We start from the raw sequence: 27614 nt of genomic DNA, 5'->3' as shown, positions 1-27614 counted from the left end.
CAGCTGGAAACGATCCCAGCTTGGGTTTGGCCTGTCCAAGCAATCCTACTAATATTGACGTGTCCTGGCCTAACAACGGCGACAGCAAGACGGTGCGCCACGGCACGCCACCCTCGATGGTGCCTGCTGGGCTGCGGGAATCTTCAGAAACACAAACACCCTCCACGTGTTGTTCCCAAAGGGGAGGAGCTGCAGCCACCTACCTGCAAGGCCCTGAACTGAAGGAGTCTGTCCCTGGGATGGGCCTTCACTGTACCCCTCTAGTACCCTCGTCCTTGAGTGATAGTGGAGCCCTCATGTGCTGGAGTGACAGCTGGGCCCTCCCTCTTCTCCCACTCATTCCCTGCCCTGGTAGAGTTACCCCCACCTTCTCTCCTGTCCCTTTTGGGCTCGGCTATTTCTTTTCCTTGTCAGCTTTTTTCTTTCCTGTATGGGCTGGGGGTTTTTTAATCCTGGTTTCTTTCCCGTCTGCTGGCTCCTTCGCCCCCAGACATGGGCACGGGTCTGCAGTGCAGGCAGACTAGATCCTATATATCGGATATATATATCATGGAGCTTCCTTCATCCTCAGGTCCTTCTCTGCCAGGACCCCTCCCACTCAGCTCTGCTATACCCCAGGCAGGGTAGCACAGCTCTAGTACAATGCACATCTTGCTGTAGGTGGCCGCGCCTGGCCAAGGTTTCTCTGAGCAGCCAGTGCGGAGGTTGCACCATCTATGCACATTTCTAGCTTAGCCAAATGCTTATACGAGGCCCATCAGGATGACTCTCGGCACCCCCAGCTGGCCCCAATTTGACCTGTCGGAGCAGGGAGAAGGCAGGAGCCAGGCTCACTTCCCGCAGGTGAGGATCTGGCCCCAGGTATGTGTCTGAAAGCTCTCGGCACGGGGCAGGCAGAGACAGGACAGCACAGGTAAAGACACTCCTTCTCTAACCATATTGAATCCTCCTGGACCACCCTTCCACTAGATCCGACACCGCTCCCCTCTCCCAGCATGGGTGCAGACCCCTGACTGCAGCGCTGCTCCTCCTTGTTGGTGGTGTCCTTGTTGGTGGTGAGGGCAGGGTGCTGGGAGGCCATGCTGATGGGCGAACACTTCCCTGTCTGCCGTAAATCAGAGTTCCAGGAGGGCGCCGTTGTGAGTGAGTCAAAGTGGGGTGTGGGAGACCCAGGCAGATTGATCAGACCCCCTCTCCTCTAGTCGCTTCCCCCCAGAGCGGGAGGCACAGCACCCCAGGGTCTATCCTGAAGAGGAAAGAATTCTTTTCCCTCAGATGTCCGAATCCTGAACCTACCTCACCCCTGCTTTACAAGCCCTAGGATCAGACACTGACCCTGCCCAAAAGACCCAGCACCCTAACAGACCTGAGCCGGCAGGAGCCAGTGAGGGTGTGGAGAAATGGCTGGAGGTGGGGGACACCAGTGTGGGAGGGCTACATGGTGGGCCCACCTCTGCTCTCAGTTACATCACTGTTTGGGGTCAGGGTGAATAATCAGGTGAATATGAGGCTGTGGTCAAAAGGGCTATAGCATCCTTGGATGCATAAACAGGGGAATCTCGAGCAGAAGCAGAGAGGTTATTTGATCTTTGAATTTGGCCTCTGGTGTGATCGCTGCTAGCATACTGTGTCCAGTTCTGGAGCCCACAAGTCAAGAAGGATGTTGATAAATTGGAGAGGGTTCAGAGAAGAGCCATGAGAATGCTTAAAGGATTGGAAAACCTGCCTTCTAGTGATAAACTAAATAGATTGAACTCCTAGAGTTTAACAAAGACAAGATTAATGGGTGATGTACCTACATAGGGGACAAATATTTAATAATGGGCTCTTCAGTCTAGCAGAAGAAGCATAGCATGAGCCAATGGATGGAAGTTGAAGCTGGACAAATTCAGATTGGAAAGGAGATGTACATTTTTAATGGTGAGAGTAATTAACCATTGAACACTTTGCCAAGGGTCATGGTGGATTCTCTAGCACTGAAAATGTTTCCATCAGGATTTGCTGTTTTGCAAAAACATCTGCTGTAGGAATTTGGGGCAGGTCTCTGGCCTGTGTTACACAGGTGGTCAGATTAGACGATCCAGGTCCCTTCTGGCCTTGGAATTGACAAAAAATCTGCAGTAACGAGAGGAAGGATGCTCCAGTGATAGGCACAATGGTCTAAGAATGGGGAAACCTGTGTTCAATTCCCTCCTCTACCACAGACTTCTGGTGTGACCTTGGCCTAGTCACTTAGCTTTCCTAGGCCCCAGTTCCCCATCTATACAATGGGATAATAGCACTGCCCTGCTTCCCGGGGGTGCTGGGAGAAGAGAGACATTACAAATTGCAAGATGCTCAGCTACCACAGTGACGGGGCTATATAAGTACCACAGATTCACACCACATTGGGGTAAACCTAATGACTTCAGTGGAGTTAATGAGACCAGATTCCAGCCCCAGGGAAGCAGTGGGTTTGAAGGAGAAGGGAATGCGCCCTCAGCAAACAGGAAGAGGAAGCCTGCTATGAACACCGGGGCAGCACAGTAGATGCATCCCCATACATCGCACCAGTGATTGAGCTGGGATGGTCCCAGCCAAGGGCCAACGGAACAACGCTCTTGGAGCTAGGGATAGCAGAAAAATGCTCATGGAGACCACAGAGGAGAAGGAACCAGGACATCCCCAGCCATGTGCTTAGAACCAGGCAAAAGAGTTTGGGGAAGGGGACCATCTCCCTGGCTCCCACCAAAGAACAAACATGGCGGTATCCTCCCAGGAGCTTTGTTACCATAGATACCAATTCCCCAGCCGGCACACGTACGTGGCCTGCACACACAATCCCATTATGCCAAGAGGAAATCACTCTGTGACCAGCTCTACCTGCCTCCCGTGCCTGCTCCCCGAGGGCCAATTGTGCTGTTGAAAGCAGGTCACAGGGACAAGAGGAGATGCAAAGCAGAGACACAGCATTGGACTCTGAAAGCCTCTATAGCTGCTAGTCCACACAGGAGGAATCTAACCAATGTTCCACTCCGGTTACTGGGTTTGGTTTGGTTTTTCCTTTGCAAAAAACCATGAACAAGGGCAGCCGCTGTGCTGGAGGGTAAGGCCCTGCTCCCCACCTGAGTGCCCCACATGCTGCCATTCCTCCTCTTACCAGTGCCATAGCTGCCCTATATGCCTGTCAGAATATGGGCATCTACCCATCTAACTTGGTAAGACCCCACCATGAACAGATACTGCCCCAGCCCATCCATTCTCTGCTGGGTCTGTCAGAACCAGGCCCCAGGGATCCATCCCACCAGCCCATCCATTCTCTGCTGGGTCTGTCAGAACCAGGCCCCAGGGATCCATCCCACCAGCCCATCCATTCTCTGCTGGGTCTGTCAGAACCAGGCCCCAGGGATCCATCCCACCAGCCCATCCATTCTCTGCTGGGTCTGTCAGAACCAGGCCCCAGGGATCCATCCCACCAGCCCATCCATTCTCTCCTGGGTCTGTCAGAACCAGGCCCCACTCCTTTCCTCATCTGAAGCCTTGGGTTTCTCTCGCTCCAGTCTGGCCACACTTCCACTCCACTGGCTGTGCTGAAGACTCTCCTGATTGACAGCGGTGAGAGTAAGTGGGGAAATCATGCAGCGACTCAGGCCAGCCCCCATACTTGTTCCCATGCAATAAGTTACATCTGGCTCTAAACATTGTGAAAGCCAGTCTCCCGGGGTGGGATGAGACTCAGCTGATATAGGCTGGGGAGACAGCAAGGCTGTGGCAGGCTGGGAGCAAGAAGTGTCCCAGGGAAAGGGTCACCACTGGTAAGTCTGTACCCGTGACGCCTAACTAACAATTTCCCAAGCCTCGAGGGGCATCTGCAGCAGCTGTAGCATGCCCAGTCCCACCTCCCGTCCCTCACTCTGGCCCCTGTGCCCAGCCCCGGGAGGGCCCAACTCTGCCCTGCACTGCATCAGCATGCAGGAGAAAGTGAGTCAGAGGTGGGCCGCAGGTCACCCCTGCCCGGCCGCTGAGCCCAACATCTCCCTGGATCCTTGTGCTGCTTGTTCAGCCCCAGCATGTCTGAGCAGCCCTGAGGCTGCCCTAACTTGCCCCTGACAGGCAGTATGCTATAGGAATGCCCCAGTCATGCCCCTAGCACAAGGCCTGCGTAGAGGGCTCCTGCAAGGCACAGAGCCAGCTCCTAACTGACTAATGTGGAAGGATTCAGTTAGAGGTACAAGCATCAGGTTAGACCCCCTGGAACCAGCAGGGTTCTTCCAGGTAGCTACGCTGAGGGCCGAGAGCCCACAGTACAGATAAAGTGCTGACAGCAAGCCAGGGGCTCTATACTCAGGTGCGTGGTGAGGGTCACTCAGAGGGGGTGCTAAGCCCCACAACCTCCCTGCTCGACTGGGTCATTAAAGATCCCAAGGAGTTTGCTGGGAAGAGCAGGGCTTTGTCCCACAATCCTTAGCCAGCCCTTCCCTGCGCTGCGCGCTCTGGGCAAACAGGGTGGGGGGATTGCCACAAATGCCTGAGGGAGCTAGTGCCCAATGCCCATTGGCTTTTGAGAGAGCTGGGTGCCCAACTCCCAATGGCTTTTCAACTGCCCCTTGTGCCTTGGCAAGTCTGCCCCAGAGAAGGCTGCATTGCAGAGGTGGCAGGTACCCGGGAAGAGAGTTGGAAGAGAGCCTCTCTCTCTCAGTGCAAAGGCTGGGTGGCTAGTGCTGGCTGCCACACCAAGAAGAGCAGCCATTTGCCACCCGTGGCAGCCTCCTGCTCCCCCACTGCACATGCTTTTTTGAGACAGAGGAGTTGCTGGAGCAGCGTGCATTGGGCACGGCAGCCACCAGCCCCACCCATGTGTGTAGGGCTATTAGCTGACCCTGCAGTGAAACAGCGCATCGTGGCAAGCACTGTCTGGGACCCACATTGGCAGATCCACATTCCAGGGTCCCAGCGACAAGGGCTGCATTCAGGCCCAAGCATACTGCTGGCTGCCAGCCCCAGGCAGCCAGCGATCCTGCTGAAGGTGATCAAGGGCTCGCTGTCCCTCTTCCTCCTCCTCCTCCCCCCGTGGCCCCTGTGCTGAATGAGGACTGCCGCCCCAAAGGCAGAAAGCGCAAAGAGCCCCCTGCAGACCAAGCCACTTGCCTGGCCTCAGCCCATCACTAAATAAAATCCAAATGGGCCCGAAGAAGCACAACATGGGCACAGCTCCTGCGCAAGCACCGGGGACCAGTCTGATCTCATTCCCATCCCTGTCAATCCAGGGCAGGGACTGCCCTTAGATGCTGTACAAACAGAAAGCAAACACAATAGGAGGCCAGTCAATGGCTAGGGCTCCTGGGCACTCCCACCAGACAAGTAATAGCAATAACACTGACTTCAGCAGCTTTGCACCGGGTGAGGCTGGCTCAGCTAGGTAGGTGCATTATCCTCTGTCTGAAACAACCTGAAGGAACTGCCCCCTTCTCTCCAGCCGTCGTCAGCTACTGCTAGCTGGCAAACCCACCCAGACCATAAAGGAAGATCTCCAAGCCAAGCTGTAATTCAATGTATGGGAATTCGCTATACAGGCCACGTGCCTACGCTCCAGGAGCGAGAGCAGGTTCACTGCACGGAGGACGAGAGTGCCCGCACCACACATCGGGGTTACAGACACAAGCCCTATCATACCATAGACACCTTCACACCTGCCCCTTTGGAACAACAGCTCCCCACTAACAGCACATCTCCCAGGACTAGCTCTTCAGGCTCTGGGGATGACAGCTCAAGGCTTCTCTTCCCCACCATTACAGCCCTTGCCCACCTCCCATTCCTTCCTGGGCCAGATCCAGCGCTGACAGCACAGAGACATAGCACCAGCTTCAACCAGCATGGTCTATGGAGATACACTAGCTGGGGACAGGTTTCAGAGTAGCAGCCGTGTTAGTCTATATTTGCAAAGAGAAAAGGAGGACTTGTGGCACCTTAGAGACTAACAAATTTATTTGAGCATAAGCTTCCGTGAGCTTTTTCCAATGAATGCATCTGAGGAAGTGAGCTGTAGCTCACGAAAGCTTATGCTCAAATAAATTTATTAGTCTCTAAGGTGCCACAAGTACTCCTTTTCTTCTTACTAGCTGGGGGCGTGGCCCTTGAAGTTAACTTCCTTTCCTAGAGAGCTCAGACTTCTCCATGCCCCTGTTCGCACCATTCCTTCCCCAGCTCACCCCCTCTCTGCTTCCTTTACAGTATACCAATTAACCCCCATTACCCCACATACCAGCAACTGCTCAGCCTAAGAACTCTGGATGTGCATTTAGCCCCCTGTTCCCGCTGCCAGCCTGTCTTTTCCCAGGGAGCTCAGGCCCCTTGATCACACTAGTCTTTTGGAAGCGCCTGCAGCTCCCCGGGTGGCATCACTATATATTGGCTCGGTCCAGTTCATCTCTAATGGCTGGGAACGAGGGAAATCCTTCATTCCCTGGTGGAGGAATGATGGAGGGGAACCAAGCACATCCACAGTGGGTTATTTCTGCTATGGCTAGTGCACCGAATACCTGGGGAAAACGTGAAGAAATAACTGGGGGCATGAATGCAGTACCGCCAACAGTGGGCCTTCTGAAAGTATGAGTCAGGCTCCCAAAGACATGCGATTCACTTAAAAATCATGAGGATTTTTTTTTAAAATAATAAACTGGGGTTCTTTTATGGTTTCTGGTTCTGAGCCTTTGGGGTGCACTTGAGTCATGTTTTCCAGTTTTTGTCTGCAGCCAACAGGGCTAGAAACGCACTTCTTTTTAAACTGAAAGCTGAGATTTCATATTACTCCAGGAGCTGGGGCTTAAAAGAACACCACCTTGTGATAAAGTCATAAGTGGTGGTCACATTGGGTCTAGTACAGGACAGGCTCCAGGGATATGTGGGACCCTGGAGCAGGGGTGCTGGAACAATTTGTATAGAAATCTGAGCACCATTGAACCAAATTGTAAATCCTGTATATGATGGAAACCACTTCAAGCCCGGGGATGCTGCAGCACCCCCAGCACCCTTAGTTTCATGATGGGGTGAGCCAACTGGTTCCATGATGTACTGAGTCTATGCAGACCACAACCAGCTCTATGTTTGGTGGGGGGGCACCGGGCCAGTTAGGCTGTCAGTTCAGCAGGCAGGGATGGTGTCTGTGGATCAGCAGTTTGCACTGTGCACCAGGACACAGACATTTTCAGTGTCTCCATGGAGTACTGATGATCACCGGACGGATCACGGATCAGATGCAGATCGCTCTAATGATCACTAATACTGAACATGAGGCCTCCTCCAACCCAAACATCACAGGTGGGAAGGTTTTTGCATCTCGGCAGGTTAGGAGATAGGAGGCAAAGGTTTGAGTTGCAGGAGGGGAAGCGGAGTTAAGGCCTGGGGCCCCGACAGCGTCCATCACCGATTCCATAATTTGGGGATGTGCTGGGATATATTCCCGGGCTACGTCTAAGTAGTAAGCATAACATTTGCAGACAAATCCATCTGCAAAATGAAACATCTGGGCCAGATCCTCCATCAGAGTCATCTGGTTCAGTCAATTACAATTCAGTGGGAGCCAATGGTGCTATCCCCATTCACACTCACTCAGGATTTGGCCACATAGATTATATCCAAACAATGACATCCGAAGAACATTTAAGTTGCAACGTCAAGCACTTCAAAGTCAGGAAACGCCAGAGTTGGGGTTGATGGTGCAGCCTTGATTTCGGCCCCCTTGTCCATAAGCATTATGAGACAGCCGTTAGTTACGTGATCATAAACAAGGAGACAACATGGCCTAGTGGCTAGACCTCGGCACTGAGTCTCAGAGACCTTCATTCTATTCTTGGCTCAGCTGCTGGGTGACCTTGGGGGAGTTACATCATCGCCTTTCTGTGCCTCAGTTTCCCCATCTGTAGGATGGGAGTGATGACAGTGACCTCCATTGTAAAGCAATTTGAGGTCTGCTCACGACTTAGAAGAGCTAGGTATTAGCATAGGAGTCAGGACCCCTGCCTCAATCAGTGCACAGGACAGATGATGCTTACTGAATGAGCAGCTCTTCAACATTCTGTTTTCGTTGGTCAAGATGTGGCCCAAGGTCTTATTTACTGCCCACTATTCAAACCCTGATTGCAAGACAAATGGATTCACTTCCTCGTGGGCTTTTCCATGGCGCCCATGACAACAATATCCAAATGCTTCACAAATATTAATGAATTTATTTCTACAGCACCCTGTTCTACAGAGACAGGGGGGTTAGTCCCATTTTACAAAGGGATAGCTCAGGCACAGAGAGATGAAGGTCAAAAGTATTCACTAATTTTGGGTGCCCAATTTGGGACACCTAGGAGGTTTTTCAGAGTACTCAGCCATTAAACCACATTTTATACGTTCAAAGCCCAGGGCCCGCTGACTTCAGTTACAGCTGTGAGCGCTCAGCACTTCTGCAGATCAAACCCCAGGGTCTCAAGTTGGGCTCCCGGAAAATGAGGAACGCAGAGTCAGTGACCACCTGCAAAAGTTTGGTTCAAGTGACTCTCCCAGCATCATACAGGAACTCTGAGGGCAGGGACACAAGCCAGTTCTCCAGATCAGCATTCGACTGCCTTACACGGAACCATCCTTTCTCTTCCAGCCATCCTCTGCCCCATTCACCACACACATTCCAACTTCTGCAACAGATGGCACAGGGGTCCTACAGACAATAGCTTCCTTCATTAAACAACCCCGACAGATCTCCACAGCACAGTCAGTCCTGTGCACTGAATGTAAACAAAAATGGAACGTGACCACGTAATTATGTAATTATACACTGTATCCTCCCAATGCATATTCACAATGGCACTGGCATCCTTACTTCTGGCATTTTCTAACTTTTGAGTGTTTGACTTTGCAACCTCAAGAATGTTCCTTTCACATAGGTTTGGGTTTTTTGTTTTTTTTCAATATACTTTTCCTAGGTTTTTTTTAAAAAAGTCAACTGAAAACACAGAAATTCCATCATGTGCCAACATATTGACACCCACATGGGTCATCAGCAAGGTTGGAACCTTTCGATCCACCACACAGACCTCAGCCATTTGAGCTAACAGAATAAAGGAGAGCAGTAGTAGGTTGTCATGCTGTATGTAGACCACCTCTAGAGGGGGATGAGACACACACTTTGCCAGTAGGTTACACAGATATTTGCTGACAGCAGAGAAATGGTGAGACTCAGGAATCACAGAATCATAGGAGTGTAGGACTGGAAGGGACCTTGAGAGGTCATCTAGAATCTTGAGTTCTATTCCAGACTCTAGAAGGAAGTGTTCTCTAGCAGTCACAAACAATTCTGCCTCTGCCCTCCCATGCCCAGCTCCTTGCCCCCAATCCCAGGCTCCTTATCCAGCTAGTTCCAGTCCCTCCCAACCCTTACCCCGCTAGCTCCCATCCTATCGGTCTTCCTTCCCTCCACAACCCCCAGTCCCAGTCTGCCTTCAGCAGGCTCCTTGCCCCAAGAGGTCCAGCTCTAGCCCCTTCTGCATCTGAGTCAGGCTGCTTCTTACTTCATGCTACGTCAGTGCCTACAGGGATAGCGCCTCTCACCCTCAGTTCCTGTGCCCAGCCCACAGAGCCCTGCAACAGCTGGGGCAACAACTGCAGGGAAAGTCCTGCTGAGCCCATGCAGCCCTGAGTTGGAGCATGCTCACTGCAAACAGAATCGTCGGAGAATTTAGCTGCCAAACTCTAACAAGGCTCTATTGAGCCTGTGCACACAGATTTATCTCAAAGGCTTATAATATGGCCAGATCCGGGCAGTTGTTCACAGGACTGTCAAAGGAGACATTCCTGCCACAAAGGCCATCCCCATGCTAAATTTAAATCCCCTATTCCACAGCATAGAGCTTCTCAGCCAAATTATCGTAATTTCCTTTTTTCTTTTCTTTTTTTAATATGGCAAAACAATGGGGTTTTCCCTTATCTCGTTCTTGGAAACAGCTGAACAGGTTTTGCAGAAAATTCAGCCTGAGACAGATACTAGGCATGGAAAATTTCAGCCTTAAGGAGTCAAGTCTGGCAAAGTTATAAGCAAATGAAAACAGGGTCTTATAATGAAAAGTGTCAGGTAACCTCAATGACGTGCAATGCTATTGGCTCCACTTATAACCTATTACTGCTGTCTGCCTCCTTGGTTTGTTTTTTCTTCCTCTCTCCTTTGTTTACTTTCAGTCCCTTTTCTCTCCATGTTTCCCAGATTCTCTCTGAGCATGTGTTTCCCCAGACAGATCTCACACCATCTCTGACAAATTTTAATTGTCTACTGTATCTATTCCCTCCAAAACCCTTTCCTTCTCCTCTTCCTTTAAGACACAGTTTCTTCTCTGATCCAGCCTTTCTATTTTTATCTTTCCTATCTCACTCCCTCACTCTCATCTGGGTTATTTTTGAATCCGTCTCTCTCTTCACTGTGCTAAATTTCTTCCTTCTCTGCTCAGCCCTCCCTCCCCCCCCCATTCCCACACACCCATTCATGCCTGATCTAGCCTGCTTCTAGCCTCTCTCTCTCCCCGCCATCTCCCTTTTCTCCAGCCATCTTTCCATCCTCTTCTCTAATGTAGCTTACCCACCTCTTATCTGCATCTCCTTCTCGTGTGCCCATCTGTGGGACATCTGGGCACTAGAGCTCAGTGTAAAGCCAGAGTCACAGGCAGGACTGTGTTCTCTATACCTCTCTTGTTATACAATTAAGGGGTTTGAGGAAGTGTCAGAGTTCCTCTCTCTTCTCTTTTGGACCCTCAAGCGTTCTCCCCTTCCCCCGATCTCTCTCTCCCAGTCTCTCTAGTCCCTGAATTTCCCTCTCCCAGGCATCTGCTCCTCCTGCTAGAAGTCTGAGCACAAGTCTTTTCTGGCCAGTTAACCCTAGACACAGGATTTGGGGATCCCGTCCCTAAACTCTGCGTCTTATGTGGCTGTCCATTCTGCACATTCCTAGTGCATGGTCCTGAACAACATCATTACAATAACAAACCTGTGCCCCTTCTCCTTGCTACCTCTTAGAACCACTTGACTGCTGTCAAACATTCCAGCTACCATCTGGGCAAAACACCTCTGCCATGCTGCCATCTGCACTAGCTGTGTCTGTGCAGGGCACCTGTGCTGTGCTGAAGTCTGGACTGGGAACATCCATGGCCCAGTGCATCTACCATGATGCTGACACACCCACCAGAGCATGTCAGCCTTGCGCCCCTGCAGTGAATACGCCTGCACCTCCTGACGTCCCCCTGGAATGCTGACGGACAGCAGCAGCATGGCAGAGACAGTGAGGGAGCCAGCAGTGAAAGGGTTTAGTCCCTTTTAGTCCCTCAGGCCTGGTCTACACTTAAAATGTAAGTCAACTTAGCTACCTTATTTTGGGGTGTGAAAACATTCACCCCACTGAGCACCGTTGTTAAGCCAGGCTAGGCCCAGGTGTAGACGCGGCTAGGTTGACAGAAGAATTCTTCCATCTACGTAGCAACTGCTGCTTGGGGAGGGGGGCAGTGACAGAAACACCCCTTCCATCAGCGTAGCAAGTGTCTACACTACGGCACCCCAGCCTCAGAAACGACCGCTTCCCACAACAGCAGGCTGGCCCTTTAAGAAGCAACAGTGAGTTTGCAAGGTTACTGCTCACCGCCTTGGCAGCAGGGAATATCCCACTCGGTCCACAGCTGAGCGGCTGTGCTCAGGACCTGAGCTGAGCTGGGGAGAGGAAGGCGAGGCAGCTTAGTATGTTACCCCGCAACCACTCCGTGAGCTCCCAAGGTTGCCACCCCGCTTCACATTCACACCAGCCCTGCCCGGCTGGTAGCACAGGATGTTCCAGCCCAAGGCCTTGCAGGAGGTGCAAAGGGGAGCCCCTCACCACATGAGGCAGCTCCGAGGAATGCACGGAAAGCTCCTTGCTCATCCAGCCGAAGGGTCTGAAACCCCCATTCCTGGAAGGTGCTGAGGAGCAGTGCCCAAACCCTGCACCACAGGAGGGCCCCTGGAATGATTGATGCTGAGCTCCCAGCACAAAAGTCGCACAGCTCTGTGGCAGTCAGGGGAAGCTTCCTAAAGCCCCCAGCAAACCCTGAGCTGGAGTCCAGTAAGCCCTGAGCCTTCCCCAACACGAAGGCAGCCAGAGAGAGTTGCTTTGCACTGGGCAGGACAATCTCTCTTGAGCCGCATTGGCTCTGCAGCGGGTCCCACAGCAAAACAAAGCCATGAATGTGCTCCCAGCTCCTGGATAATAACTGCAGCTGCTCCTGCCCGGGGACCAGCAGGAGCCAGCGAGCTAAACAAGCCCCGAAAGCAGAAGTGCAGCGGGAAACCTGCCTCCGCCGCTTCTGCAGTGGCAGCTCAGGGAGCTGGGTTGCAATCAAGGACATAACTGGGTACCAGGATACGCCTTCCCGTGGCAGCTCCTGGCTAACCCCAGCCCCTGCATGTGCCGGTCTGTGGGGCATGGTCTTGGGAGGACAGAGCTGGTACAGCCCCAGCGCAGAGCAGCAACCGGCTGTAGAGTTCGTGCTGCCTAGAAGAAGTCCTACATTTGCCTTTCCTCTCCCTCCCCCTCGCTCCCGTTTGCTGGGCAGCTCCTACCTTGGCAAGCGCTGTCTGTCCCCATGCCTGCAGCGTTGCTCCTCTCCCCCGGACTGGTGTTGCGTATACACCGCACTGCTTTCTGCGGAGCAGCCTCTTCTCTAACTTTAACACCCCCGCGCACTGATTGATGCCTACTGCAGTCACAGCAGACCTCACCGCACAGAGCGGGGAACTGGGCTCCCTTCCTACACTGCCACGCCAGCTCCCTCACACGAAAACCCTCAGCGTCATCCCTCCTGGGGACTGCCCTCCTCAGACAAACCAGCAGGCAACGGAAAGCTTCGCACCCAGACCAGGTACGCCTGCTTTGCACTGCGCTGGGTATCAGCCCACTGCCCCTTCACCAGTCTCACCTCCAAACGTCTGACTCATTACAGGTCAGTCCCCAGGGAAGGAAGGAGTGCTGATCGGATCCTAGGAGAGCATCCTCACCACACACACTGGCGGGGAAGGGAAAAGAGGGCTTTCATTATACAGCATCAGCCCGGATGTTTCAGCCACCAAGGGGCTGGTGGGCAGATCCTGCCATAACAGGCTATTTAAGCTGGGAGTTCGCCACATTACCCACAATCTTTGCCCATGTTCTAAGGAATAAACAAATACCTCCAACCGAAAAAAGGGCCAGAGGACAGGAAGGGCCTGCGTCATCAAGTCCAGTCTCTGCTACCACAGGCAACCTGGTAACATCAGCCCATCCATAAATCTACCAAGCTGCATCTTAGAATTGAGTTGTTTTGCCCCCACTCCTCTGGGGTCCTGTTCCAGAGCCTCCCTCCTCGGATGCTCAGAAACCTTCTTCTCATTTCCAGCCTAAATTCCTTCAGGGCCAGTTTATCCCTATTTGTTCTCATGCCAGCATTGGCCTTCAGCTTCAATAGCTCTTCATCCTCCCTGGTGTCTACACCCTTGAAGGATCCCCAAGCATTTTACGTTCTGTATTACACAGGCTTGGCAGGATTCGATTTTGATCAGTAAATGTCAGTAAATGTCGATTTCACTGTACACATAGAAACTATTTCCATTGACGACAATCAAAATTTATGCATAGGCGAAGTAAGAAAAATGCTGCTCGAGAACTTCTTTTGATTTAAGAATATTTGCTTTGCATATTTTGATGTGTAATGTTGACAATTTGTGTTTTAATGATCATAAAGCTTCAAGTTTTTGAATCTCAACCTGAGTGACATTAAGTAACTGTCTGACAACACCCCACCCCCACGGTTGTTTGACACCCCCTTCCCTCCCCCTGATTGTCTGATCCCCCCATAATTTCCCACAACTTTGAAATTTTAAATTGATAAACACTTAAAAAAGGCTTAAAATAAACATTGACAACCACTGAAATGATTAAAAAAAAACAACCTTGAATTCTGCCAAGCCTGTGTAGACAGCATATACCAGAAAGATGCAATCTGCTTTGAGATCTATCTATGAAAAGTGCTATGTAAGAGCTAAGTATTACTATTATCCTCCACTGAAATGCAGCCATCTCTGGGGTGGAACATAGCAGCCATTATGCACCAGATTACAGTACACATCATTCCTTAGTGTATCCTTTGCTGGAGGTAATAATGTAAATCATAATTAATGGGAGTTGTGTGGCTAATTCCCAGGGCAGCTGAAAATCTCAAGCAACAGCACTTAGCCCCTACAGAACACCTTTAAACGGGGATTTCAGAATGCTTTCCACAGTTTATAACATTGCCCCTATTTTAAGAAATGGGGAAATTGAGTGGGGTGAAGGGCCTGATTTCCAGAGGTGCTGAGTACCCACAATTCCTAATGGAGCTGAGGGTGCTGAGCAGCTCTGTTTGTCACACCCTAAGGGCCAGAATCTAACCCCCTTTGTTCATGCTGGGTAGTGCCTTCCTCCACCAATACTCACCATGGAATCAACAGGGTACGAATCAACATCTGGCTGGCAGGATCCAACCCTAAGTGACTTGCCCATGAGTCAGTGACAGGGCTAGGCAGAAAACCCAGGAGTCCCCTGCACTAAACCTGAGGCAGGTTACACTCCAGTGCCCCTGCAGATAAACAGGAGCAGCAGGAATGCGCCTCTCTACCCGAGTTTTTCATGGTCCCTGAGCACTTGGGTCCCTAACACATTCTGAAGCAGCAGGGCAGGTGGCTGGCCCTTTCACGGTCCCCTCCTGTAGCAATCCTGCTCCATCCCTGCAAACACACTGCCTGTAAGTCACTTCATAAACATGACAATGAGGTTATTTCCCAGTCACTCCTAATTACAGCATAAATGATGGCCCTTGTAATACGGCAGCACAGAAGGTTCCCAGGCAGGCGCTGGGAACTTGATGCAAACAACATGGGACCCTCGAATGACAAGGGTTGGATCCAGAGTTATAGGGTTGGATCCATCCCTCGGTTACCTGAGGGCAAATGTGGAGTAACTGCGTTGTTACTGGCAGAGTTCCTGCAGGTGTGAATGGCGGGTGGGTCTAGCTCCTGGCCTTGCCACAAAGGCCCAAGGGATGGCAAGTCAATCCGCACAGAGAAATAGCAGAACACTCATTCACCCTGCACGTGCCTTGCTGAGGAACTAACGGGCTGAGCTTGCTCCCCATCGGAGCAGCTGGGCTGGAATTTCAGTCTCATGGAAGGACAGTAAATCTCATTCAATGGAAACATTTAATTTGATGCAACTTTCAGATCAGGGTCCTGGCTCCTTTTGGTCATCACAACAGAGATCCCTCCATTCACTAGAGCAGGAGTGTTAACCCCGATCCCCAACATTATTCCAATTCGACAATGACAAGTTGCTACCCTGGAATCCCTCTGGTGTTCCTTGCTTTTTGTTCTAAACTGTTTCTGTGCAGCACTAAACAGCTGCTGTGTTCTACCCCAGCAGTGATTGCATTTCAACTTCTGGTGAAATGTTTCTGTGTTTCTATACCCCAGAAGTATTTAGGAGACACTCTGTTGTGTAACAAACAGAACTGCCCTCAAGCCACTGAATTACTGTGTATCTGTGGTGAAGCCCCAGAACTGTGCTTTCCCAGCGCTGCACCTTTAATCTTCACCCTTTTATTTTTGCAGCCATATGAAGGTGGGGTCAGCTGCAATGTGGTGTAGCAACCACAACATAGGTACAGAGTAGACAGAACACATGATAGTGCATTTGAATGTAAAGATTTCACCAGCAACCATGTGAGATGGCCACATGACCCCCAAGCAGCACGAGTTATGCAGGTAAGTTCACACAAGAGCCAATGAAAGCTTCAAACCATTTCATGCCATTGGGAGTCCTGCAAAAACCACATGTTATATAGGAAAGCTAGTTTCACAGTGCTCTTGAGTGTGTGAAGGGGTGTTACTGAGACTATTCTGTGTGTCCTGTAGCCCGTTAAGGTACCCTATCCTGTCACTGCAGGCACCCAGGCAGAACCTGCTGAAGCTAAAGGGCTCCTGATAGCACAAAGGTCACCCATGTGGATCTGATTGCAAGACTGGGGCCTTAAGTTACTAGCTGTCCAACCATGCAGGCCTCTAGAGAGAGCACGTAATTGACCAGACTTCTCAGACACAACTGTGCCACGGCTGTCAAGATCCAACAGTTCACAATGCACCAGGACCAGACCCACTGAGAATCTCCCCTTCACTCTGATTTCCAGCCCTCCAGGAGCAGAAACGAAGGGCTTGTCTACACTTGAAATGCTGCAGCTGCACCAGTGTAGCACGTCAGCATAGACATTACCTATTCCAATATTGGCATAGGTTAGCCACCTCCCCGAGAGGCAGTAGATAGGTTGAACGAAGAATTCTTATGCTGAACTAGCACTGTCTACACTAGGGGTTAGGTCGGTATAACTGTGTCACTCAGGGGTGTGGATTTTTCACACCCCGGAGAGATGCATCTGGATCATTCTAACTTGTTTGAAGCAGGCCGAGGGTTTGGAGGGTTAGAAATGATCTCCTGGGGGACGGGGCAGAGTGCAAGGAGCATGCACAATGCTACCTATCACATGGTTCTGCAATGTATCTGTTTATCACATGGGTATCACCCCCCTTATGCAGGCTGTGTACAAGACATATATGCAACTTGAACGACGGTGTTGCAACCGGCTTCATCATAATCTAGAGTCTACAGAGATCTGTATCCCTCTATATTACACACACGCACACACTTGCAATACACATACCATCTGCCTCTCCTGTTTAAAAGGCGGCAGCTGGAATTAATTCCTCATCAGTTCCTGGCCGTCTCTGGCTCACCTCCGCAGTGGAGTCTGCCTCTGCACTTCTTCCTCAGTGCAGCAACGTAGCTGCACAGTCTGCGCTGATTTCCCCATCCTTCCCTGTAGGATTTCCATGGCCTCCGGCTGGCTCACAAAGGCCCCGCTCTGTTCTGCCACACAATACACACATCCGTATGGCAAACCCACCCCTCGGAGCCTTGCTTGGTCGGCAGGAATTGCAATGCACCCAGGAGCACTGCAGTCCCAGGCACAGTGAGTGCCATTTCACGTACTGTCCGCAAAGCTCTGGCCCTCATTATCCCTCTCTGGCTCGCACTGTGCTGAACTGAGACACTGTTCATCCCAGCCTGGCATACGTGGTGCTGACAGGAGTCAACTGCATTCTTGCAGAGGGAATACTGCACATTGCCAGCATCATGAGATGATGATAATGATAATGACTTGACATGATATAAATGTGATTCACCCCCAGAGGATTTAACAGCCAGTATATATAGAGATTGCCTAACTGAAATGCAGCCACCTCTGGGGTGGAACATGGCTGCTGCCTAACAGCCACACAGCAGCATCACCACACAGAGTTCAGGGTGGGAAGTGAAGTAGAATGCTGTATCCAACTGAAACTCAAGGAAGAATTTTAGGTGCACAGACTATATGCACTCAGACTGAAATCTGGCCAGTACACGGGGGCTAAGGTTCTTGCAAAAGAGTCCTGGGATTTGTAATGGCCAGGAACTGGTCAACTGTAAATTGGTGGAATGACTCAACAGAAAAAAGGTCTGCCTGATGTTCTCCTCAAAGCCTTGTATCAAGAGAGCAGAAGGACGTTAACGTCAGAAAGTAAACAGGAAAAATCCCCAGTCTGGAGTTGGCCCCAGTGCTGTGATCCCTGGAAAGGCAGGCTCCCATCTTCCCAAAGGCTTCTCACCCCAATCTTAGAGCCTGCCCCAAAGCCCACTGGTGAATGGGAGCCTTCCCGTTAGTTAATTGGCTTTGCATCTGACCCGGAGTCTCTCCCCTGAGCGGAGCAGGAGAAGCTGAGCTGAAGTTAACACTGGGGGATCAGGTAGCAAACATGGAGTTTACAGGCCAAGCCATCCCAGAGAGATGACGGGCCAGAATAGACAAGTCAACATCTTCACACTTGAAAGCCACTGCGTTCTTTTAATCCCCATGGCCTGTGTCGCGGCTGGTGGAACTGGGGGAGCCCATCTCAGGCAGCAGAGGGTGCCAGTGCAGCTAAGCAGGTGCCCTGCTCTGTCCAAAATACCCTGCTCGTTTTGGAACCAAACTGCTCCACCGCCACTTTGGGTCAGCCTGGGGGCGCACCAGAGGCACTGGTTTAATTTCTAGGTAGGTTAGACGTGCGTGTGGAAAGGAGGAATGTAGAATGAGACTCAGTAACATGGGGCTAGTCACAACCTTGATGAGAGAGACTGACATCTCTGCCAATGATGTCCCCTCCAGAAGAGCACACGTCCCCTAATCCCATATCAGGGTACTGGGTCAGCAGGAAATGCGCCACATACTGAATCGCCAACCCCATGACATGTGTAGGAGGTCTCCCATCCAAGTGCTGGCTGATGCCACACCTTCAGACGGTAAGATCTGACACAATCAGAAAGCCCGTATGACTGAAAAATCGTTTGAGGTTGAACAAACCCTTGCCACTGTAGCCCAGGTGAGCCGTACACTGTGGGATCCCCACCCAGTATTCCAGGGTAGAACCTATCGGAATACAATGGGAAGTCTGGTGAATAAATAGTCAACCATGTGAGCGGGAAAGGAGGAATTAACCCCTGCATGCCAGAAGGCAGTGCTTTCTTACTGGGCTTAAAGAGTCGCCCCATGCTTCTGATCCAAGGGAGAATCGAAGAAACAGATGGAATCAAAAAGGAAGAGTGGGAGACGGGTTGGGAGACAGAAAGATGCACAGAAAGAAGAGAAACTGGGGGGAAAGCACAGAGGATGCAGAAACAGAAGAGAAGTGAAAGAGACCAGACAGAGAGGGGGTAAGAGGCAAAACAAACAACAGAAAGAGTGAAAAAGAAACAAGGGAGGAAAGAGATGGAGCCAGCCAGAGACCCCGCATCTATTGCACTGGGTAGAATTGGTCTGACACCTGATGGGAGAGATGTAATTAACTATGTTGTTCATATCAACCTCCTGGCTGAGTTCAGCCCCTGCTCAGTTTCTTCTGGCAGCGATGCTCTAGGGGAGAACTAGCATTTGTTATTTCTACGCAGTAGTAGGAGGAAGGTGCACCCCATGCAGGGGCATCATGTCCCATCAGCGCTGCCTCCATGGGGCAGGTTCTCTGGGAATGAGACCTTCATACTGCAAGCCAGCCTCCGCCAGGGGCTAGGAGGACCAGACAGATCAATAATCCCCACAGTGTGCCCCATGACTTGACCTTTCGCTTTAATCAAATGAAACATCTCCAGTTTCCCTGTCCTGTGCGGCTGCCATCTCTCCGGAGCAGCATGGAAAGAGGTCTCTGAACTGCCCTGGGGCTAAGGTTCTTGCCTTTGGTGATTCAGTTCCCAAGTGCAAATAGTCACCTTCTTCCCTGGGGGCCAGGGTTTCATTCATGATTGAAAGTGCTGGGCCTCCCCCAAACTCATTCCTTGTTGCTAGGGGACACTGCAGAGAGCTGAAACGGTAGGTGGGGTGGGGTCAGCCTGGGACGGTCATTTGTACAGACCTTGATCTTGCTTGGTGCTGAGCATCCTCAACTCGCAATGATTTCTAGAGGCTTCCAACCTCTCGCAGGACTGGGCCCTTCACTCACGCAGCGCTGTCACTTTAAAGATGAGCAGGAGGCAGCAGTGCGGGGGGGGGGGGGGGGGGGGAGAGCAGGAGAGCACCAGGCTGTGCCTGGTGAACTCAGCTGGGTGAGAATCAGTCACCGACTGCGCCTTGAGGTGCTGCTGTCACAACAGCCCACAATGAAGGGGGCGCCAAAGCAGGAGCAGGGATTTGTCCAGGCCATCTCCGGGGGTTAGGGCTGGAAGAGTCATGTTTTTCAGTGAGAAGACAGGGACCTTATTCTGTCCCAAGTCTGGTGCCCAAGCTTTCCTCTCCCCTCCCGAAAGGATAGGGCAATGGACGGCTTGAGTGCAGTGAGGATACGCAAAGTCATGCAGCTATGGGGGACAAATCTGAGATGACACAGAGGAGGGTTTCCAGCCCTTGGCTGGGCTGGTTAATTAACGGGTTTTTGTTCCGGCTGTTTTCATTGCAAGATTGGCGTCCAAGGAGGACGAAGGCAAGGGGAGCGCCTGAGTCAGCCTCCTTCCCAGTGACTCAGCAATTGGCCTGACCCATCACACACCAGCTGTTTGGCAAGGAACAGGCCTGAGAAATGCAACTCTCCCCCCCGCAGGTCAGAGCTGCCTGAGCTCTCTGTGGCTGTTTGCAATCAGGATGCTGCGTGGGGTGGGGTGGGGGGAAATAAGACTTTTCCAAATATAAAACAGCAGAAACAGTGGTGTCTGGTGCGTTCGCCTCTGTCCAGTGCGGTGTGAGTGTTGCAGAAGCATTCCAGGCTGGCGTCCCAGGCTGCAGTATTCATGCTGCATTCCCCAAACCCAGACCTGCTGAGAGGCTGGGACTGGCTCTGGTCTGAATCCTCTGCATCATTTGTTAGAGCGACTCCTGCTGGGAGAGGCGAGCACTAAAGCAGCTGAGAGCTCTGCGGCAGCCCCTCCAGCACCATCTGCTGGCAGCGTGCGGTACGTAAACACTACTTAACCAGCATCGCATGTCTGTTCCAAATCAGGCTAAGAGACTGTTACAGAACTGCCTGCTGAGTGGCCAAAAGAGACTGTATACAGCTGAATGAAACACCCTTTATTCATGGAAACGGGGCAGGAGCAGGTTCCAGATCGTAGGGGCATGTGTTGCTTGACAAGTACCAAATAATCACCTGATTAGTTGGGAGGCAGAACAGATCTAATCTATAGTGTGTCTGGCAGATCGCACCAGCTCGACCCTGGCGTGCTGAAGCCTGGCAGCAGGTAAAGTGTGCCCAGATGACTAAAAACAATGCTCCTTCCTGCCCAATGGCACCACTCGCTCTCTCCCTTCTCCCACCCCCCAGCACCTCACTGGGCTGTCAGATGACAATGGTGGCATCCAGACAGTGAAGTACAGAACCTCCAAGGACTTGTTCTTGGTCTCCCAACCAAAGCCACAAGACCGGGGTTCGGCATGAGGGACAAAACCTCCCCTCACACTGAGATCCAGCTCAAGCCTTTCTTGGGTGAAGAGATGACTGGGGCAACCTAGAGATCTGACCAGAGCAAGAATGGGAGAAGTTCCATCCCATGCGGAGCACAGGCCAGGGAAGCAGCATCTCCCTGCCAGTGGAAATGAGTTAGCTGGCTGGCGAGGCTGCCCTTGCTGTCCCCTGGCTCTGCTGATATGGCTGAACAGCAGCATAATGTGTGTCCTTGCAATCATAACCTATACAGGAGTCGATCATTTGTATTCTCCATTGCAACCAGAAATGCTTTTCGATGAGTCAGACGCTGTGAAACAGAGCCAGCTTCCTCCAGCCTACGTGGGATACAACTTAAGCTCTCAGGCTTTTATGGAGAGTCTTAGCTGAAATTGGGTTTTGGGTTGTGTTCAACTCCAGTTACACAGTAGGGGCAGACCAAGCACACTGGCTCTGATGGCAGTGCGTTCAGCCTTCAGGGAATATCGCAAGCTATCTGGTCATTGCAGAAGACCGGGGGTGGATGGGAAGTGAGCTGGAACTGAGCGGGCAGGTGAAGAGGGAGCCAGGTGCTCTCTGTCAGTGGTTGGAGACCAACATTTCTGGGGACTTCACAATAAGAGGAAGCATCTGGCAGCTTCTGCATAACAAGCATCTGGCAGCTTCTGCTTTAACCTGCAAGCTGGACTCATGAGGTTGCATCACCACCATCATAAGCAATGGCTTCCTGGGGAGGGCTGGCAGAAAATGTTCCCTTCAAACTTTTTTTTTCCAGTGGAAAACAGCTTTCCTGGCCAGATGGATTTTATACAAAAAAATGCCCATTTTCACACAGCGTTTTTTGGGTTATTGGTCAAATGAATGGTTGGGGGAGGGGGTTGTCAGCTATTTTGATGCAAACGAGAGCTGTCGTTGCAGGACCAGTGCAGCAGCGCCCACAGTGAGATGGTTAGAGAAAAGATAAGGGGGAGGAGACAGCCCCAGAGCAAGAACTGGCTGAAGCCTGTGTGCAAGAGAGAGATGTTGATGGGGGGAGCAGACAAGGTCACAACTAACTGATCCATCCTGTACCAAGCCCCACAGCCATGCTCATTTCAGAAAGCAGCAGGCTGCTCTCTGGCCCAGTCCAGGCACGTGAGAGCTTCCAACTCTACATCCGTTACAGAAACGACCCTGTTCAAGCAAAGAGGTTCCTGCCAAGAAGCCCCAGTGTGCTGCCCTGCGGCGCTGCCTCTGCTTCCCAGCTCCTGATACATGGTTTATGGATTTTGGAGAACCACGAACTTCACTGGGCAACTGTCACGTGACTGGAAACCTGGGAGGTTAAAGGCGACTCCACAGCCGTGCCCGAGGGGAAATTGAGGCACGCAGCGGAAAAGTGGTTTGTCCAGAAGAGTGAATTTGTGGCAGAGCACAGAAAGCAGCCCAGGTCTCCTGAATCCCTGCCCAGTTGCCTGTCTGTAAAGGAAAGAAATGTCATCCTGCTAACGATGTTTTCATCCCCCTGGCAGCTCTCCGGCTCATAATCTGTCTGACGATCAAGAACATGCCGGAGGAGATCAGACTGTTAGTCCATCAAAGCTGGTATCTTGCCTCCAGCACTGTCCCATCCTTGACACACCAGAGAAAGGCGAAAACCCTCCGCGACACACACAGCCACCTCTGCCATGCATCGGTGGGAAGGGGAAATTCCTCTTCTTCTCATGCTGAAGTCGGAGCTGGGAGCCAGATGCCTACATTCTGGGAAATATCATTTCACCCCAGCTTGTAGTTTTCCTAGCGCAACTATCAGGACAATGATCCACACCCGCCTTCTAGATCATGGCAAGGGAGAAGCTCCTCTACACAAGAGGAAACAGGGACAGCACGTTGGCAGAGTGGCCTAGCACAGTGACTATAAACAGCTGTCAACATCAGCCAGGCTCTTTCTTCCAGAAAACCCATTAGCATATTACAGAGGCAGCGATGTCTAGTGATTAGAGCAAAGGCCTGGGAGACAGGACACCTGGCTTCCATTACCAGCTCTCCCACTGACTGGCTACATGATCTTGGGCAAGCCATCGAGCCACTCTGTGCCTCAGTTTCCCCTTATGTAAAATAGGGATAATACCCACCTCTCAGAGGGGTATATACTAGGGGAAGGGGAGTGTGAGACACAGAAAGAAGTTTAAGAAATGGATGCTAGTAAAATGCTTTGAATTCCTCAGGTGAAAGGTGCTAAGCGTTATGTCTTATGGTTTGTAACCTGTAATGGTTACTGCTGACCCCCACCAGGGATTTTAAGACCAGAAGGGACCATCCAGCCTGATACAGGCCATAGAATTTCACCCAGAGATCACTACATCCAGACCATAACTGCGGGATGAGATTGGGCTTCTCTCTCAGACAGACAACCAACCTGGATTTAAAAGTCACGGCAAGCGAGCCATTAATTTGGGGTTGGTGAGAGCATGGGTGGGGAACGAAAATCAATTTCTCTCTGGCCTGCCTAATCCTTTTTCTATTCATTCCCAGGTTTAATGTTGTCCATTCTGCAATGGAAAGGAACAGGGAGGAGGGGGAACTGGGAGCCCCGCACTGAATTACTGCCACGGCAGCGACAAAAATAAAAAGAGAGCTGCCTCTTTAAAGTCTGGACTGGAGCCAGCTTGAATATATAACCACAGTAGCTATGATTCAGTGGGTTTTTCCCAGCATTCTCCTATTTGGGCTGCCAGGAGCAAAATGATTGAAAAATGCTTGAGAAAATAGCCAGAGCTATACAAACCTACGGGAGGAAAACAAAACATACAGTTTGAATGTCTCTCTCACACACAGAATGGTACACACTCAGATACACATCCACCCACCAACAGTTACATGCACAGAGAGAGAATGGTACACAAGCAGGTATACACACACTATTACACACAACACACACACAGAGAATGGTACACACACAGAGAATGGTACAAACAGGTGTACACACATGACTTTTACACCCACAGACACCAGATGGCACGCATACAGTTATTTGTTTCTGGTTGCACTGTTTTGGGTTTTTTTTTAAAACCAGCTCACAACTTTGTCAGTCCATCGCCCTTCTCTAGACGGGTTTAGTGTCATCACTAGCATTCCAAACAGTGTCTGACTGCGGTGGCTCCCGTCTCCATGTACACGCTGCCAAACAGTGATGCTCAGCTTCAAAAAGCTGTCGGCACGCAAAGAAAAGATACGGACGAGCGAGAGACCGCTCGTCTCAAAGGCTGTCGAGGTGATGCCGCAGAGAACAGTGCATCCAACCTGCATGATTTTACCTCGAGAATCCTAATATTTGGTGGTTTTTGTAAAGCTCCAGGTCCAGAAGTCCTGTTAATACATCGGAACCAGTTTTTTTAAAAAAGTAAGTAGCCCTTGTGGTGAAGAGAAATTCCTGAAAATCCGATAGGCTCATAGAATGGAAGGTGAACAAAAAGAAGCAAGCATTTATTTCTTGTGGCTGAGGGAGCGGGGTCACTGCCTCCTGCTTTTGAATGCTTGGGCCTAGTCCTACAGGAAGAGTTTCCAACCCATAGGCTTGTTCTTTTCTGGACCCTCTTTTTAGTTTGGCTTTTGACTGCGAGGAACTTGCGTTCTGAAGATGGAAACAATAAAATCCCTGTGGTGAGCCAGCCTCCCCTGTGGTGAACTCTCTGTGCTGCTATGCAGCAGATCTAGGCTCGGTTCCCATGGCCCAAGCGCTCACTTTCCCGGCTAGGAATGATGTGGGGTCCTGCTTGCTGCTGGCTAGAACTGCCTGCTCAGAGGTGAGAGAGCTGACTTCGATTCCCAGTTCCCAGGGCCAGAGTCTGCTCGCACAGCAGCTTTGCAACCCCTCTGGAGCTACTCTGGATTGGTGCTGTGCAAGCTTTGGCACAGCCCAGCTCCAGTAGTGCTAGTGAGGAGGTAGAGGAAGAACAATGAAGAGGGAGAAGCAGAGCAAGACACACCTGGTTGTGCCTGGTGCAGGCAACTGGTGCTTTCCAGCTGTCACATTAACACGAGCATGATCCAGAGCGGGCGAAAGGTGACTGTCAGTGAATTGTCCCACGGCCCCCAGTGAGGAAGAACAGCAGTGCTGAGCAAGAGGGCTGGAAGGAGGAGCTTGGGAAGAAGGTCAAACCCTGACCACCTGTCAGCAGTCACAGCCCTCTAGATATGTCCCATTAGGGAATCAGCTGCTGTAGAAGAGCATGTGCGGATGGACCAGGGTATATGTGTGAAGCTGAGAGGTCTAGTGGTGAAAGCCTGGGACTGGAAATCACATGCTCTGTCCTTGACCCTGCCTCCTCACCTATAAGTGGGCTCGATAATGTTTCTTCACCTTTGTGGAGAGCTTGGAGATCGCTGGCCAAGAGGTGCTAAACGCAAGATGTCATTGGTGGAGACTCCAGGCTGGCTTGGGGTGACCAGCCAGCCAAAAAGGAGAAAAAAATGGTCCCCATCAAAAAAAAACTAAGTCCTTCCAAAGTCTTGATGCAGCTGCAGGAGAGCTCCCTCCTCGTGGCAAGTGGCTGCCCATTGGGCAGATCCCCGTCAGTCCCTTGGAACATGCCCTTCCAGGCTCCCGCTTGGAGCATGCTTGGGGGAGTCTCTCCTCTTCCATTCTAACTGGAGAGTTCACAAAGCAATGGCAGCACAGGGCCCAGCTGAGGTCTGGCCAGGTGGGCACTGAAAGCAGGGAGACGGGAAAAGGAAAGAAGAGGAAAAGGGCAGAGAGGGAGCAGAAGAGGAGAGAGTGGTAAAGAGGAAGCCAAAAGAGAAGGGAAGAGGGAGAGGAAGAGAAGAAAGGATACAGACCGTGGGCTCTTTGGGGAAGGGACCATCTTTGCTCTGAGCTTGTACAGCACCAAGCACAGGTCCTAGTCCATGTCTGGGGCTCCAAGGTGCTACAGTAACACACGTACTAAACAACAATAAGAGCCAGGGTGATGGGAGGGGGAAAAAGAGGAGAAAAAAGGGAAATGAGTTCAAAGTTCCTGCAGCTAAGCCCTGCTCCTCCCCTACATGGCAGCAGCTTCTAGCAGTGGGGGAGCCTGCAGCTGATCAGCTGTGACCTTCGCTCTGGGGGTCACAGCCGCCAGTGGGAAATCCTACCCAGGGACTCAGGGCATATGAGCAGATTTGGGTCAGGCCGCGATGCTAATGAGAAAAACAAAGGCCTGGCTTTTCAGCTGCAGTGAATGGGAATGTGCCTGAACTCTGTAGTGCATGGTGCCTATACTGAATCTTCCAGGCAGGAATTAGCGGAGGTGGGGATGGGAATCTGCTGTTGGTACAGTCCTGGGAAATGAAAGGGCTGACATGGCTCCCTGAGCTCCAGCGTGCCTGCACCCAAATGGTGCTTGGGACATTTTATGGGGTTAACCGAGGTGTCCGGGGTGAATCGCCATCCCCTGTTTACAGCGTGCGGGAGCCTGGTCTGGGCCCCCGGGGGAAACTCTCCCAAAGCTGCCAGCGAAACAAGCGCTGCTCACTGGGCAACCGCAAGTCCAGCTCCTTCCCACCACACACTGGGGATTTACACCCCCCTGTGGTGCACTCGACTGCCCACTCTCTTGTACACAGACCCCATGCTGCCTCTGCACGCCCCGTTTATTGGTCCCCCTCAGTTCAGCATGCTCTTCAGCCCAAGGCACTCAGCTGAGTTCATTGTAAAACCAAACTGCAGATTATTCCACAAAGGCCGAGTTAAAGAGTCAAACAAAAGCACATAAAAGGGTTTCTTGGAATCATAAGGTTACGGGTAAAAGAAAAACATCAAATACAATCTCGGGTCTCTACTTAGTGACCACTCACAGGCCTGGGCAATAAGGTATTTCTCACCCCATGGCCAGGCCTGAGAGCTGGGATCCACTTTTCATGAGACACTGGGGCTGGCAGTGTGGCCTCCGTGATGGATGACATCTTGTGTCCTTTCTTCTCCTGTGCACTCCCAGACATTTTGTCTCCTTTCATAATCAGGGTGTTTCATTAGCTTCAGCTCAGCATGGAGAGTCCCCTATTCAGAGTCTTTTCTTGGGGTTCTTTTGCCTTCTTGCATGCTCAGGCCTGCACCTGGTCCAGACAGGGCTGGACTAGGCTGAAAGATGTTGATTGTTCTCTCTCTGGACTGAATCAGCCAAGACCTGCCCCATGTCTCCAGCAGTTTTGAAACATACTATTTTACATTTTACACATTTCCCATACAGACATTTCACAATAACCAGGCCGATCAGCTCGTCCTTAGCTTTCGGCAGAGACCCCACACGACCCCCTTTGGCTGGACACACAGGTAACATACCTGCCTGGGCGTGTCTGTGTCACAGTGCGGCTTTGGGCTCTGCTAACAAATCGGCGGCAACGCATCACCAGCCTAATGCCAGCAGCGGAACAGCAGGGATGCTCAAAGGGAAGGGGCATGGCGTAGCCAATGGCAACTGCCAGCCAGGCTTCTCTTGCAGCCTGTGGTCTGCAGCGACAGGCACTATGATTAGTTCAATCGTAACAGTGACTTCCATAGAAAGACCACCTTTCTGGCAGAAGGATCCCACAGTGTCCTGCCACTCACTCTCCTCCCCCCTCGC

The 27614-nt window shown here is 51.4% G+C and overlaps 1 protein-coding gene across 11 annotated transcripts in view; it reads right to left on the bottom strand.

Annotated features, from left to right (window-relative positions):
* Positions 1-27614, bottom strand: part of EPB41L1 (erythrocyte membrane protein band 4.1 like 1) — a 151832-nt gene that overhangs the window by 71665 nt on the left and 52553 nt on the right. Inside the window, exon 1 of one of the 11 annotated variants that reach the window (XM_073309828.2) lies at positions 12592-12685. The exons of the other annotated variants lie outside the window; for them this stretch is intronic. The gene's annotated coding sequence lies outside the window, so the exon portion shown is untranslated. Of the gene's footprint in view, positions 1-12591; positions 12686-27614 lie in introns of those variants that run through there. 11 annotated transcript variants of the gene reach the window in all.

The sequence above is a fragment of the Lepidochelys kempii genome, chromosome 13 (genome assembly GCF_965140285.1).
Source record: "Lepidochelys kempii isolate rLepKem1 chromosome 13, rLepKem1.hap1, whole genome shotgun sequence".
In the NCBI taxonomy this organism is placed as follows: Eukaryota; Metazoa; Chordata; order Testudines; family Cheloniidae; genus Lepidochelys; species Lepidochelys kempii.
This window is presented reverse-complemented; position numbering and strand designations above follow the sequence as displayed.